The sequence below is a fragment of the Haematobia irritans genome, chromosome 2 (assembly GCF_050003625.1).
Source record: "Haematobia irritans isolate KBUSLIRL chromosome 2, ASM5000362v1, whole genome shotgun sequence".
NCBI lineage: Eukaryota > Metazoa > Arthropoda > Insecta > Diptera > Muscidae > Haematobia > Haematobia irritans.
Window position 1 is genome coordinate 130,021,277 of NC_134398.1, and position 13,344 is coordinate 130,034,620.

At 35.0% G+C, this 13,344-nt stretch overlaps 3 non-coding genes across 3 annotated transcripts; 2 read left to right on the plus strand and 1 right to left on the minus strand.

The window, feature by feature from the left end:
• Positions 1–8,025: 8,025 nt before the first annotated feature.
• TRNAW-CCA (transfer RNA tryptophan (anticodon CCA)) lies at positions 8,026–8,097 on the plus strand. Its single transcript has one exon. It is a non-coding gene; the product is annotated as a tRNA-Trp (tRNA).
• Positions 8,098–8,329: 232 nt separating this feature from the next.
• Positions 8,330–8,401, minus strand: TRNAW-CCA (transfer RNA tryptophan (anticodon CCA)). Its single transcript has one exon. It is a non-coding gene; the product is annotated as a tRNA-Trp (tRNA).
• Positions 8,402–12,078: 3,677 nt separating this feature from the next.
• On the plus strand, positions 12,079–12,150 carry TRNAW-CCA (transfer RNA tryptophan (anticodon CCA)). Its single transcript has one exon. It is a non-coding gene; the product is annotated as a tRNA-Trp (tRNA).
• The last annotated feature ends 1,194 nt before the right edge of the window (positions 12,151–13,344 follow it).

Here is a 13,344-nt window from a genome sequence, read left to right on the forward strand (position 1 = left end):
ACTAAACTTCAACCAGATCGGATGAATTTTGCTTCTCCAAAAGGCATCGGAGATCAAATATGGGGATGGGTTTATATGGGGGCTATATATAACTATGGACTGATATGAACCAATTCCTGCATGTTTGTTGGATACCATATACTAATATCACGTACCAAATTTCAACCGAATCTGATGGATTTTGCTCTTCCAAGGGCTCCGGAGGTCAAATCTGGTGATCGATTTATATGGGTCTATATGTACCAAATTTTAGCTGGATCGGATGTACCGATGTGGACCAATTTTTGCATGGTTGTTAGAGACCATATACTAACACCATGTACCGAATTTCAGCCGGATCGGATGAAATTTGCTTCTCTTAGAGGATTCGCAAGCCAAATTTGGGGGTCCGTTTATAAGGGGGCTATACGTAAAATTGGACCGATATGGCCCATTTGAAATACCATCCGACCTACATCAATAACAACCACTTGTGCCAAATTTCAAGTCGATAACTTGTTTCGTTCGGAAGTTAGCGTGATTTCAACAGACGGACGGACGGACGGACATGCTCAGATCGACTCAGAATTTCACCACAACCCAGAATATATATACTTATGGGGTCTTAGAGCAATATTACGATGTGCTACAAAACTAAAATTAATCATCTAAAAATTTTTGCATGCAGTTTGAACCCATTGCCGAAGCACCTTTGCCAATCGCCAAAATATGAATTTTGAAACCATCAACCTCGTCTTCAGGTGTCGAAAAACGTCGTAAAAAACCGATGTTTTAAGTACTTCAAAATTAAGTTGCTTGGGCCGATGTTTGAGAGTTGTCGTTGTTTTTTTCGATCTCTTCGAAGACAACTGTCAAACAAATCGAAGACGCGTTTTTTAGTTTGTCCAAAGAGTGGAAGAACTCGCCGATGCACGAAAAAAGTTAGATTGGATAGAGCCAAGGAGTTGATCCATTTGCACGCAAATGGCCAATTACCGAATTTGGTTTTATCCCGTGAGAAGTCATTCTAAGTTGAGCAGTTGATGAACCAACAAAATGATCGGGGTTACTTGCCAAAGAGGACAGCTGAAAAGTATACCTTCGATTGGCTACAAGAGTACAAACGCCGTTAATAAATAGTAATAATGAGAGTCGCCGTAACGGCCGATGATCGCTCTTTACTCATGGCAATCGACCGTTGGGTCGAACTAAATGTCCAATATTATTGGGAAACTAAATGTCGAATTATCCTCGCTTCATTTCGACCGAACAATGGCCAGAAAACCTTCGGATTTTAGCGCTTGAGGATTTTGGTGGAGGTTGGAACTTCAATTTGGAATCAAAAGTGATTCCAAAATTTGATGTTGTTTCCGAAAGATTCTCAAAAATTTAAATAGGTTTCTACCCTCAAAAAAAAACAAAAATCATTGAAAATGTCTATGGCCGATTTAATCTCATCTTAGTTCATGAAAATTGGTTTTAATTAGAATTTTATATTAATTTTTTTCAAATGTGAGGAAATTTTGCTTATTGTAATTAGTTTTCGTTTTGTTTTGTTATTGTTGGTTTTTGTTCTTTAAGCATTGTTGTTGTTTTTTGATTTCAGCTTAAAACCATGCATTGGCTAAACTACAGGTGTAGCTTAACCAACAGAGGAAAAGAATGTTTGTCAAATTTATTTGGGCAAAGCCCTATAGACTGCAAGATGGTTGGATGGACGCACGTTTCGGTATTACTCAAAATAAACCCAGCCAACTGCACTCAAATCGATAATTTGACAGTGGCATAGGAAAAGGGATATGTTTGTACGAATTTATTTCGGCATAAGCCGGCTATCATGCAAAACCTTTTTACGGAAGGTTCAAGATTCATTGTTGGGTTTAATGAACTGCCCAAATTTATTCTGATAATTGGTTGATAGTTTTGCTGCAAGTAGAGGATGCTGATGAGGAATGTGGTGATTCCGAATGGACTGATATAAACCAATTCCTGCATGGTTGTTGGATACCATATACTAGCATCACGTACCAAATTTCAACCGAATCGGATGAATTTTGCTCTTCCAAGGGGCTCCGGAGTTCAAATCTGGGGATCGGTTTATATGGGAGCTATATATAATTATGGACCGATGTGGAAAAATTTTTGCATGGTCATTAGAGACCATATAATAACACCATGTACCACATTTCAGCCGGATCGGATGAAATTTGCTTCTCTTAGAGGCTCCGCAAGCCAAATCGGGGGATCGGTTTATATGGGGGCTATATATAATTATTGACCGATGTGCACCAATTTTTGCACAGTTGTTTGAGACCATATACTTACACCATATACCAAATTTCAGCCGAATCGGATGAAATTTGCATCTCTTAGAGGCTCCGCAAGCCAAATCGGGGGATCTGTTTATATGGGGGTTATATATAATTATGGACCAATGTGGACCAATTTTTGCATGGTTGTTAGAGATCATATTCTGACACCATGTACCAAATTTCAGCCCGATCCGATGAAATTTGCTTCTCTTAGAGGCTCCGCAAGCCAAATCTGGGGATCGGTTTATATGGGGGCTATATATAATTATGGACCGATGTGGACCAATTTTTGCATGGTTGTTAAAGACCATATACTAACACTATGTACCAAATTTCAGCCGGATCGGATGAAATTTGCTTCTCTTAGAGGCTCCGAAAGCCAAATCGGGGGATCGGTTTATATGGGGGTTATATATAATTATGGACCGATGCGGACCAATTTTTGCATGGTTATTAGATACCATATATTGACACCATGTACCAAATTTCAGCCGGATCGGATGAAATTTGCTTTTCTTAGTGGGTCTGCAAGCCAAATTTGGGGGTCCGTTTATATGGGGGCTATACGTAAAAGTGGACCGATATGGCTCATTTGCAATACCATCCGACCTACATCAATAACAACTACTTGTGCCAAGTTTCAAGTCGATAGCTTGTTTCGTTCAGAAGTACGGACGAACGGACATGCTCAGATCGACTCAGAATTTAACCACGACCCAGGATTATATTACTTTATGGGGTCTTAGATCAATATTTCGATGTGTTACAAACAGAATGACAAAGTTAATATACCCCCATCCTATGGTGGAGGGTATAAAAAGTAAGATGATTTCATTAATGTTGAAGAATTTTTCTGAATTATTTAAGCTAACCTTGACCTTAATTAAACAAAATTTTCTTTCATGTTATAGCCTTTTTACACTTAAGTACATTTACGAGGAATGAACGGAATATATAGAAAAAATAAATATTGTGTTTATATATTCAACATCTAACATTTTACATCTTTCAATTTGACGTTTCATTTGTGAAACCAAAAATGTTTGCTTTAAAAAAAAAATATTAATTTTAAAGAATTATTTATTCTGGGAATTGCGGTTTTAACTAAACAACATTAATAAGTACCCAGCAAAAAAATTGGAAGTTGTTCCATAAACAGTACTTTTAAAGCGTATCCCGGAATCTCCCATCAAGTTTTTTCTACTTCCGATGCAGTTCTTCTGGACAAATCCACAAACATTTCTATCGATTTTTTTCACTTCCGACGCAATCCTTTTCGACAATTATTAGAAAGTACGGTTAGGCCGTTTTAAGTGAAATTTTAAATTTTGAACAATCAAATTTCGAAAAAAAAGAATAGAAAATCAATAAAAAAAGTAAACAAATAATAAAAAAAAGAATAAAAAATTCATCCCCGCTGGGATTTGAACCTGTGCCGTTTGACTTTTTCACTTCCATGGAAGTTCTTTTGAGAAGATTTTGCAACTTACGATAAATTTTAATTTTTTCTTGATTTTTAGTGGGAAAAATATATTTATACAAAAATATATGCCGACAAAAAACAAAGTAAAAACGATGTATAACATAAAAAATATTTTTTTTAGAAAAATGTTTAATAAACAAGTATATACGTCTGTAAGTTCGGCCAGGCCGAAGCTTATGTACCCTCCACCATGGATTGCGTAGACACTTCTACTGAAGACTGTCATCCACAATCGAATTACTTGGGTTGCGGTAACACTTGCCGATGGCAAGGTATCTTAAAACTTCCTTACACCGTAATATGTACCCCATAGTCCATACGTTGTATATATTAAACTAAAAAAGGCCGATTAAATATGTATATAATTAAGTTTAAAGTTTCTATAGAAATAAAATTTTGACAAAATAAAATTTTGACAACATTTTCTATAGAAGTAAAATTTGGAAAAAAAAAAATCTATAGAAATAAAATTTTGACAAAATTTTCTATAGAAATAAAATTTTGACAAAATTTTCTATAGAAATAAAATTTTAACAAAAGTTTCTATGGTAATAAAATTTTGACAAAATTTTCTATAGAAATAACATTTTGACAATGTTTTCTATAAAAATAAAAATTTGGTAGATTATTTTTGGCTCGAGTGGCAACCATGGTTATGAACCGATATCATATGTTGTCACCACGTACCAAATTTCAACCGGATCGGATGAAATTTGCTTCTCTTAGAGGCTCCGCAAGCCAAATCCGGGGATCGATTTATATGGGGGCTATTTATAATTATGGACCGATATGGACCAATTTCTGCATGGTTGTTGGATACCATATACTAACACCACGTACCAAATTTCAACCGGATCGGATGAAATTTGCTTCGCTTAGAGCAATCGCAAGCCAAATTTGGGGGTCCGTTTATATGGGGCTATACGTAAAAGTGGACCGATATGGACCAATTTTTGCATGGTTGTTGGAGACCATATACTAACACTATATACCAAATTTCAGCCAGATAGGATGAAATTTGCTTCTCTTAGAGCAATCGCAAGCCAAATTTGGGGGTCCGTTTATATGGGGGCTATACGTAAAAGTGGACCGATATGGCCCATTTGCAATACCATCCGACCTACATCAATAACAACTACTTGTGCCAAGTTTCAAGTCGATAGCTTGTTTCGTTCGGAAGTTTGCGTGATTTCAACAGACGGACGGACGGACGGACATGCTCAGATCGACTCAGAATTTCACCACGACCCAGAATATATATACTTTATGGGGTCTTAGAGCAATATTTCGATTTGTTACAAACGGAATGACAAAGTTAATATACCCCCATCCTATGGTGGAGGGTAAATATAAAAAGTTTCCGGTGGTGAGATTTGAACCAGCGTTCTTTAGTTTTCCATGCATAATAATAAAGAACATTTCAGGAAGCAGTTAGACTGTCATGCTGTAGTGGCATATTAGGTTCATGTCACAAAAATTTGAATAGCCGTTTTGATGCATCGTGTTCAATGGCGTTTATGACTGCGTGTGCTTCAACCCCCGTTTTTCAATTTGTGAAATAGGATTTTTTTTAGTTTTTTATATTTCCTCATCCAAATGAACTTCCAAAGCACAACTTCTAAAGCAATGCAAAGGATCCAAAATGGAGTACTTCCGTCCTATGACAAGCCCATGTAAAATTCATTGGAGATGATCCAAGTTTGCACTACTTCCGGATCACAAATTGGGGGTCCAAACTACTTTTTTGGAAGCTCTTTTTTTCTGGGAATTGTTAAAGAAAATTTTTTAGTTTGAAGGAAAAAATAGTTCAGTGGCATACGAAGTTCACGATGGGCGCATTTGTAGTAAAATTTGCAAATTTGAAGAAATAATGAACTATTTGGTGAGAAGTACGAATTTAGTAAATCTTTGAACTTCGTTTGTGTAAATTTGTTTTCCATTTTTTTCCATTTAACTAACGTACGCAAAAAATTATTAGAGTAAAGGAAACTTTCTCCAAACACAATAATTCCATGAACTAAAATAAAGATAAATTGGCTTTTGTGAAGTAGAGGGTTGACTATTTTTATACCCTCCACCATAGGATGGGGGTATATTAACTTTGTCATTCCGTTTGTAACACATCGAAATATTGCTCTAAGACCCCATAAAGTATATATATTCTGGGCCGTGGTGAAATTCTGAGTCGATCTAAGCATGTCCGTCCGTCCGTCCGTCTGTCCGTCTGTCCGGCTGTCCGTCCGTCTGTGGAAATCACGCTAACTTCCGAACGAAACTAGCTATCGACTTGAAACTTGGCACAAGTAGTTGTTATTGATGTAGGTCGGATGGTATTGAAAATGGGCCATATCGGCCCACGTTTACGTATAGCCCCCATATAAACCGATCCCCAAATTTGGCTTGCGGAGCCTTCCGGAGCAGCAAAATTCATCCGATCCGGTTGAAATTTGGTACGTGGTCTAAGTATACGGTCTCTAACAACCATGCAAAAATTGGTCCATATCGGTCCATAATTATATATAGCTCCCATATAAACCGATCCCCAGATTTGACCTCCGGAGCCTCTTGGAGGAGCAAAAGTCATCCGATGCGGTTGAAATTTGGTACATTTCGTTAGTATATGGCCTCTAACAGCCATGTAAAAATTGTCAAATTTTATTACTATAGAAAGTTTTGACAAAATTTCATTTCTATAGAAATTTTTGTAAAAAGTTTATTTCTATAGCAATGTTTGTCAACATTTTATTTCCATAGAAAATTTTGTCAAAATTTTATTTCTATAGAAAATTTTGTAAAAAATTTATTTCTGTAGAAAATTTTGTCAACATTTTATTTCTATAGACAATTTTGTCAACATTTTATTTCTATAGAACATTTTGTCAACATTTTATTTCTATAGAAAATTTTGTCAAAATTTTATTTCTATAGAAAATTTTGTCAAAATTTTATTGCTATAGAAAATTTTGTCAACATTTTACTTCCATAGAAAATTTTGTCAACATTTTATTTCTATAGAAAATTTTGTCAAGTTTTTATTTCTATAGAAAATTTTGTCAAAATTTTATTTCTATAGAAAATTTTGTCAAACTGAATTATATACGTATTTAATCGGCCTTTTTTTTGTTTAATATATACCCCTTATGGACTAACTTACAATTTAGAAGAAAGTGTTAAAAAGTTTTACGATACCTTGCCATCGGCAAGTGTTATCGCAACCCAAGTAATTCGATTGTGGGTGACAGCCTTTAGTAGAAGTTCCTACGCAATCCATGGTGGAGGGTACATAAGATTCGGCCTGGCCGAACTTACGGCCGTATATACTTGTTTTTTTGTAGTGTAATGATTTCGGTATTGATTCCGAGCCAAAGAAACGGAGATTTGAAATAAAGATAATTTTAAGACAGAATTGTCTTTTAAATTTAAGTTCTGCGTACTTGATTCTAGGTAGCAAATTTTAATTCATTAGTTTTTTCTGTCTTTTTCTTCATATTCAATTAAAGTCATTTAAAAGCGTGTTAACGAGAACTTAAATTTTCAAATTCAGACTCGACTTCAAGTAGAAAAATGTTCTTTCATTTTTAAGTCGAATCACTTAATTTTTAATCGTCTTTTGAACGAGGAAAAATTTTATATCAGGGAAATGTGTCTTCTATACTAAGCAAAAAACACATTCATATTTTAATATTTTTTCAGTGTACCATGTAGTAGTTCATTCAAACTATTTTTGGGAATCGTACAGAAATTTTGCATATGATTTGTAATGATGTAATGTAAAGTCAAAGACCACAATTACGAAGAATTGAAAAAAACGCCCACATTAGCCACTAACTTATTATGCGAAGATTCACATCGAAACATAATACATAAATACTTCATTCAGAAAGATACACGATTTTACGACAATCAGGGTCTAGGGCCAATCGATACCGATTTTAGGCCGGTATCGTCATATTTATTTGTCGACATATAGACACAAAATTATAATCTTCTACAAAGTCCAATGTAGCTACATGTTCACGAAGTAGAATTTGAAGATCACCTTCTGAAGAATTCTAAACGGAGAGAGAGAGAGAGAGAGATCGTAAACATTTCACATTGTATGGTCTTAGACTTCATATTCAATATGTTAACAACGGAATGGCAAAATTGTTATTATTCATCCAAATCGTCGACTGAATAGCATTGTTAGATAATCATTCGATCAGATCTGGTTTGCGCCACCTACTCCCGTACAAAGGAAAGTTCTTTGTAGACTCCGTGGCGCAACGGTAGCGCGTCTGACTCCAGATCAGAAGGTTGCGTGTTCAAATCACGTCGGGGTCATGCCAAAATTACTGTGATTAAATTTTGTTAAAATAACTTACCAATTTCTCATATTTTTCTAATTTCTAAAAGTTGTATAGAAAAGATAACTCTTGTATAAAATCCTAAGAAAATTTTAATTATAAGTCGTGTCATCGCTTCGTCTTTATTTTTATATGATTATTATTTATAACTTATATGGAATATTAAATAATCTGCAATTTCATTATTTTTTAAATAAAAATATTTCAGTTGACCCCGACGTGATTTGAACACGCAACCTTCTGATCTGGAGTCAGACGCGCTACCGTTGCGCCACGGAGTCTTATGCTGTTATACAAACTAATTTCGAAGTAACTAACAGTAAGTTAAAATTATTTTTGCATACTTTTTGGATGATAAATAAATGTTCCCGAGGAAATAGTTCAGTATACCAGTTTAGTTCTGAAATATACTAGTATTGTTAACAACTTCTTCAGGGTTGTATTTCTAACAGTAGTCATCACTTTGACATTATTCCATGTATTGCCATGGCAAAAGTGCTATACCACTAAAGAATGGTATTAAATTTTATTAGATATACATATAAAAACCATTTCGAAGAAGACACAGTTTTCGCATTGCAAAACAACTAGATGTCTCTGACAATATAATTATTCCATGTATTGTTATCGCAAAAGTGTTATACCACTAAAGAATGGTATTAAATTTTATTTGATATACATATAAAAGCCATTTCGAAGCATACACAGTTTTCGCATTGCAAAACTGAACAACTAGATGTCTCTGACAACATAATGATATGAAGCCGTATTCATAAAGGGTGATTCTTTTGAGGTTAGGATTTTCATGCATTAGTATTTGACAGATCACGTGGGATTTCAGACATGGTGTCAAAGAGAAAGATGCTCAGTATGCTTTGACACAACGTCGATCTGCCACAACGTCGAATTTTCAGTGAATGGGCCCTAGAAAAGTTGGCAGAAAATCCGCTTTTTTATCGACAAATTTTGTTCAGCGATGAGGCTCATTTCTGGTTGAATGGCTACGTAAATAAGCAAAATTGCCGCATTTGGAGTGAAGAGCAACCAGAAGCCGTTCAAGAACTGCCCATGCATCCCGAAAAATGCACTGTTTGGTGTGGTTTGTACGCTGGTGGAATCATTGGACCGTATTTTTTCAAAGATGCTGTTGGACGCAACGTTACGGTGAATGGCGATCGCTATCGTTCGATGCTAACAAACTTTTTGTTGCCAAAAATGGAAGAACTGAACTTGGTTGACATGTGGTTTCAACAAGATGGCGCTACATGCCACACAGCTCGCGATTCTATGGCCATTTTGAGGGAAAACTTCGGAGAACAATTCATCTCAAGAAATGGACCGGTAAGTTGGCCACCAAGATCATGCGATTTGACGCCTTTAGACTATTTTTTGTGGGGCTACGTCAAGTCTAAAGTCTACAGAAATAAGCCAGCAACTATTCCAGCTTTGGAAGACAACATTTCCGAAGAAATTCGGGCTATTCCGGCCGAAATGCTCGAAAAAGTTGCCCAAAATTGAACTTTCCGAATGGACCACCTAAGACGCAGCCGCGGTCAACATTTAAATGAAATTATCTTCAAAAAGTAAATGTCATGGACCAATCTAACGTTTCAAATAAAGAACCGATGAGATTTTGCAAATTTTATACGTTTTTTTTTTTTTTTAAAGTTATCAAGCTCTTAACAAATCACCCTTTAGTATACAATTTTCCTAAAAAATAAAATAGTTCATATTTTCCTAAAATGGAAGAAATTTGTTTAATTGCGATCATAAGTTTCTTCACTGGGTACATTTTACTAAAATTGCACCTATCTTGAATTTCGTACAGAGCTACTGACATTTAACAATTTTTAAATACAATTTCCCTTAAATATATGACATTTTCTTAACCCCTCAAAACGACGATGCTTCGATTGGGAAAAAATGTAAGTTAACAGTTTGGCTGATAAGTCCCCCGTCTAACAAAGAAAAACACATTTTATTGTCAAAAGTCGTTTTTATTATTCAACATAGTTCCCTTCCAATTTTTTGATACCATTTTGGTAGTACTCATTCGGTTTTGCCTCAAAATAGGCCTCAGTTTCGGTGATCACCTCTTCATTGCAGCCAAATTTTTTTCACTGCGAGCGTCCTTTTGAGGTCTGAAAACAAGAAAAAGTCGCTGGGGGCCAGACCTGGAGAATACGGTGGGTGGGGAAGCAATTCATGAATTTTTGCCATCGTTCTCAATGTCTTGTGGCACGCTCCAATAACGCCATATAATTGTCACTGTTGATGGTTTTTCCCTTCTCAAGATAATTGATAAAAATTATTGCATGCGCATCCCAAAAAACAGAGGACATTGCTTTGCCAGCGCTGTCCACACAGCCGACTGTCGATTGGACTCAGGAGTGTAACGATGGAGCCATGTTTCATCCATAACAGATTTAAACACCGCTCAGAATCATCAACACGTTGTTGTTTTTGGTCAAATGTGTGCTCGCCCGGCACCCATTTTCACAGAGCTTCCGCATATCCAAATATTGATGAATGATATGACCAACACGTTCCTTTGATATCTTTAAGGCCTCTGCTATTTCGATCAACTTCATTTTACGGCCATTCAAAATCATTTTGTGGATTTTTTTGATGTTTTCATTGGTAACGATCTCTTTCGGGCGTCCATTGCGTTCACCGTTCTCCGTGCTCATGTCACCACGCTTGAATTTTGCATACCAATCAATTATTGTTGATTTACCTGGGGCAGAGTCCGGAAACTCATTATCAAGCCAAGTTTTTGCTTCCACCGTATTTTTTCCCTTCAGAAAACAGTATTTTATCAAAACATGAAATTACTTTTTTTCCATTTTTTTTTCACAATAACAAAAGTTGATTCACAAAAAACACTCTATCTCACAAATTAATTTACTTGCAGTCGTCAAATTTTGACACGAATCATTTGAAGGTTGGTACTATATAATTATACCCTGTACCACAGTAGTGGCGACGCAATCTATGTGTCAGACCGGGGATTTATCAGCCAACCTGTTATTCTAATTCAAGGATTTCTTGTAACATTTTTCAATTAGAAAACTATTTTAGTGAAAATTTTCTAAACTAAACTTATATTTTCTTGCGGTATAGACCGTGTTTCAAAGATGGTAAATTTCCCGCACAATTTAGGGGATTTTCACTTTTGTTGGAATTTTTAGCGGATTGATTAATTTGGGCACATTTTTTGGGTAAAAAATAAATTTTATATAACAAGTAGAAAAAAATCCTTTGGAAATTAGTTTTTCCAATTACCGTACAAATCAGTCACTTTTCATTAAAAAAGTGAAGACGTATTCTTTACAAAATTTGGTGCTTTATCAAAAGAACAAGGGAAAGAGAACAGAATTAAAGAAAATTAAAAATCACTCATTTGGAGAAGAAAGAGTGCCATCTAAGGTGAGCAGACAAACTACAGCGGTATGAATAGACTTGAGACGTTTACATCTTTTTTGGTCTATTTCTTAAAATATTAAAGCGACAACAGGATAACATTTGCAAATACAACAATGCCAATATGAATACTGTGTCAACACTAAAACGACAATAAGATAACAGTTCAAAATACAACCATGCCTGTGAATAAGAATCGAAGAATTAAGCATACATAAATTTGTTTGAGTTTGCTCGCATTTGATAAAAACAGGTTTCTATACTTTAATCCAGCGTTTTATTTGTTAAAAAGTGATTATTATTTTGCACATCTGTACTAACAGAAACCTATAAAAATAATTGAGTGAATCCACTAAAAACGACAAAGTGATGACTATTTTAGATATACTCATGTGTGAGAGAATTACCCAGGGAAGCGAAGGGTAAACACCCTGTGTTTGGCTACAGGTTGTTGACGTTGATAAGTACATATCAATGCTTAGCTGGCGAGAATAACATTAGCTCATTTATCATATTCGGCAATTGGCGCTAATAGGACTCCGTGGCGCAACGGTAGCGCGTCTGACTCCAGATCAGAAGGTTGCGTGTTCAAATCACGTCGGGGTCAATGTGAATTTGTTTTTTTTATACTTCTATTATTTTTTTTAAATTTATGTATATTAAAAATTTTAATTTTACCAGCAAGGAGCAGCGTTGCCACAACGCCATTTTATTCTGGACCAACATTTTTACAAAATACGACCAAGATGTGCACGAGCGGACAAATTTCATTCCGTTCCTTTTAAAATGGTTAACGTTAACCCTCACACTACGTTGGGGTCATTTTATGACCCAAATCACATTTATATTCAAACAGTACGAAATGTAAATGGCCAATAAAATTAAAATAGACCATTTACATTTGTTGCGGCCATCGGACCAAATTTAAACAAATACAGGGCACTCGCGGTAACGTGAACTAATTAAAACCAAGAGAGTTCACGTTTGCGAAAATTTTAATGTTAGCGAACTTCAGCGAATTTCAGAACAAAACATATCCATATTCGGGAGTTTTACACGTTCTAGCGTGATAGTCTTGTATTTTCGTTAATAATACTTTTCAAAATTTTATTTCTATAGAAAATTTTGTCAAAGTTTTATTTCTATAGAAAATTTTGTCAAAACTTTATTTCTATAGAAAATTTTGCAAAATTTTTTTATTTTCTATAGAAATAAAATTTTGAAAAATTTTCTATAGAAATAAAATCTTGACAAAATTTTCTATAGAAATAAAATCTTGACAAAATTTTTTATCGTAATAAAATTGTGGTAGTTTATTTTTGGCGATATGGACCAATTTTTGTGTGATTTGGGATCGGCTATATATAACTATAGACAGATATGGACCAATTTTGGCATGGTTGTTAGCGCCCATATACTAGTTTAATGTACCACATTTCAACCGAATCGGATGAATTTTGCTCTTCAAAGAGGTTCCGGAGTTCAAATTTGGGGATCGATTTATATGAGGAACGTGGAGTACGTGGAACAGAGAGTAGTTCATTTGAACTCGCTGTTTGGATATTTTGACTTACCCATTTCTCATCGTAGGTATCTTTTTAAACATATCTTAAATGGAAGCAATAATGAAAATTGTTCAAAATTAACACCATGTAATGAAATATAATTTTTTAATTCTTTATTTTAGCTTGTAACTTACCATATTTTGGGGGCATTTTATCAAATTTACAAAATTTTCATGAAATGCTATCTACTATTTTTGACGAAAATGTCTATAAATTTAATTACATGTGAACTAAAA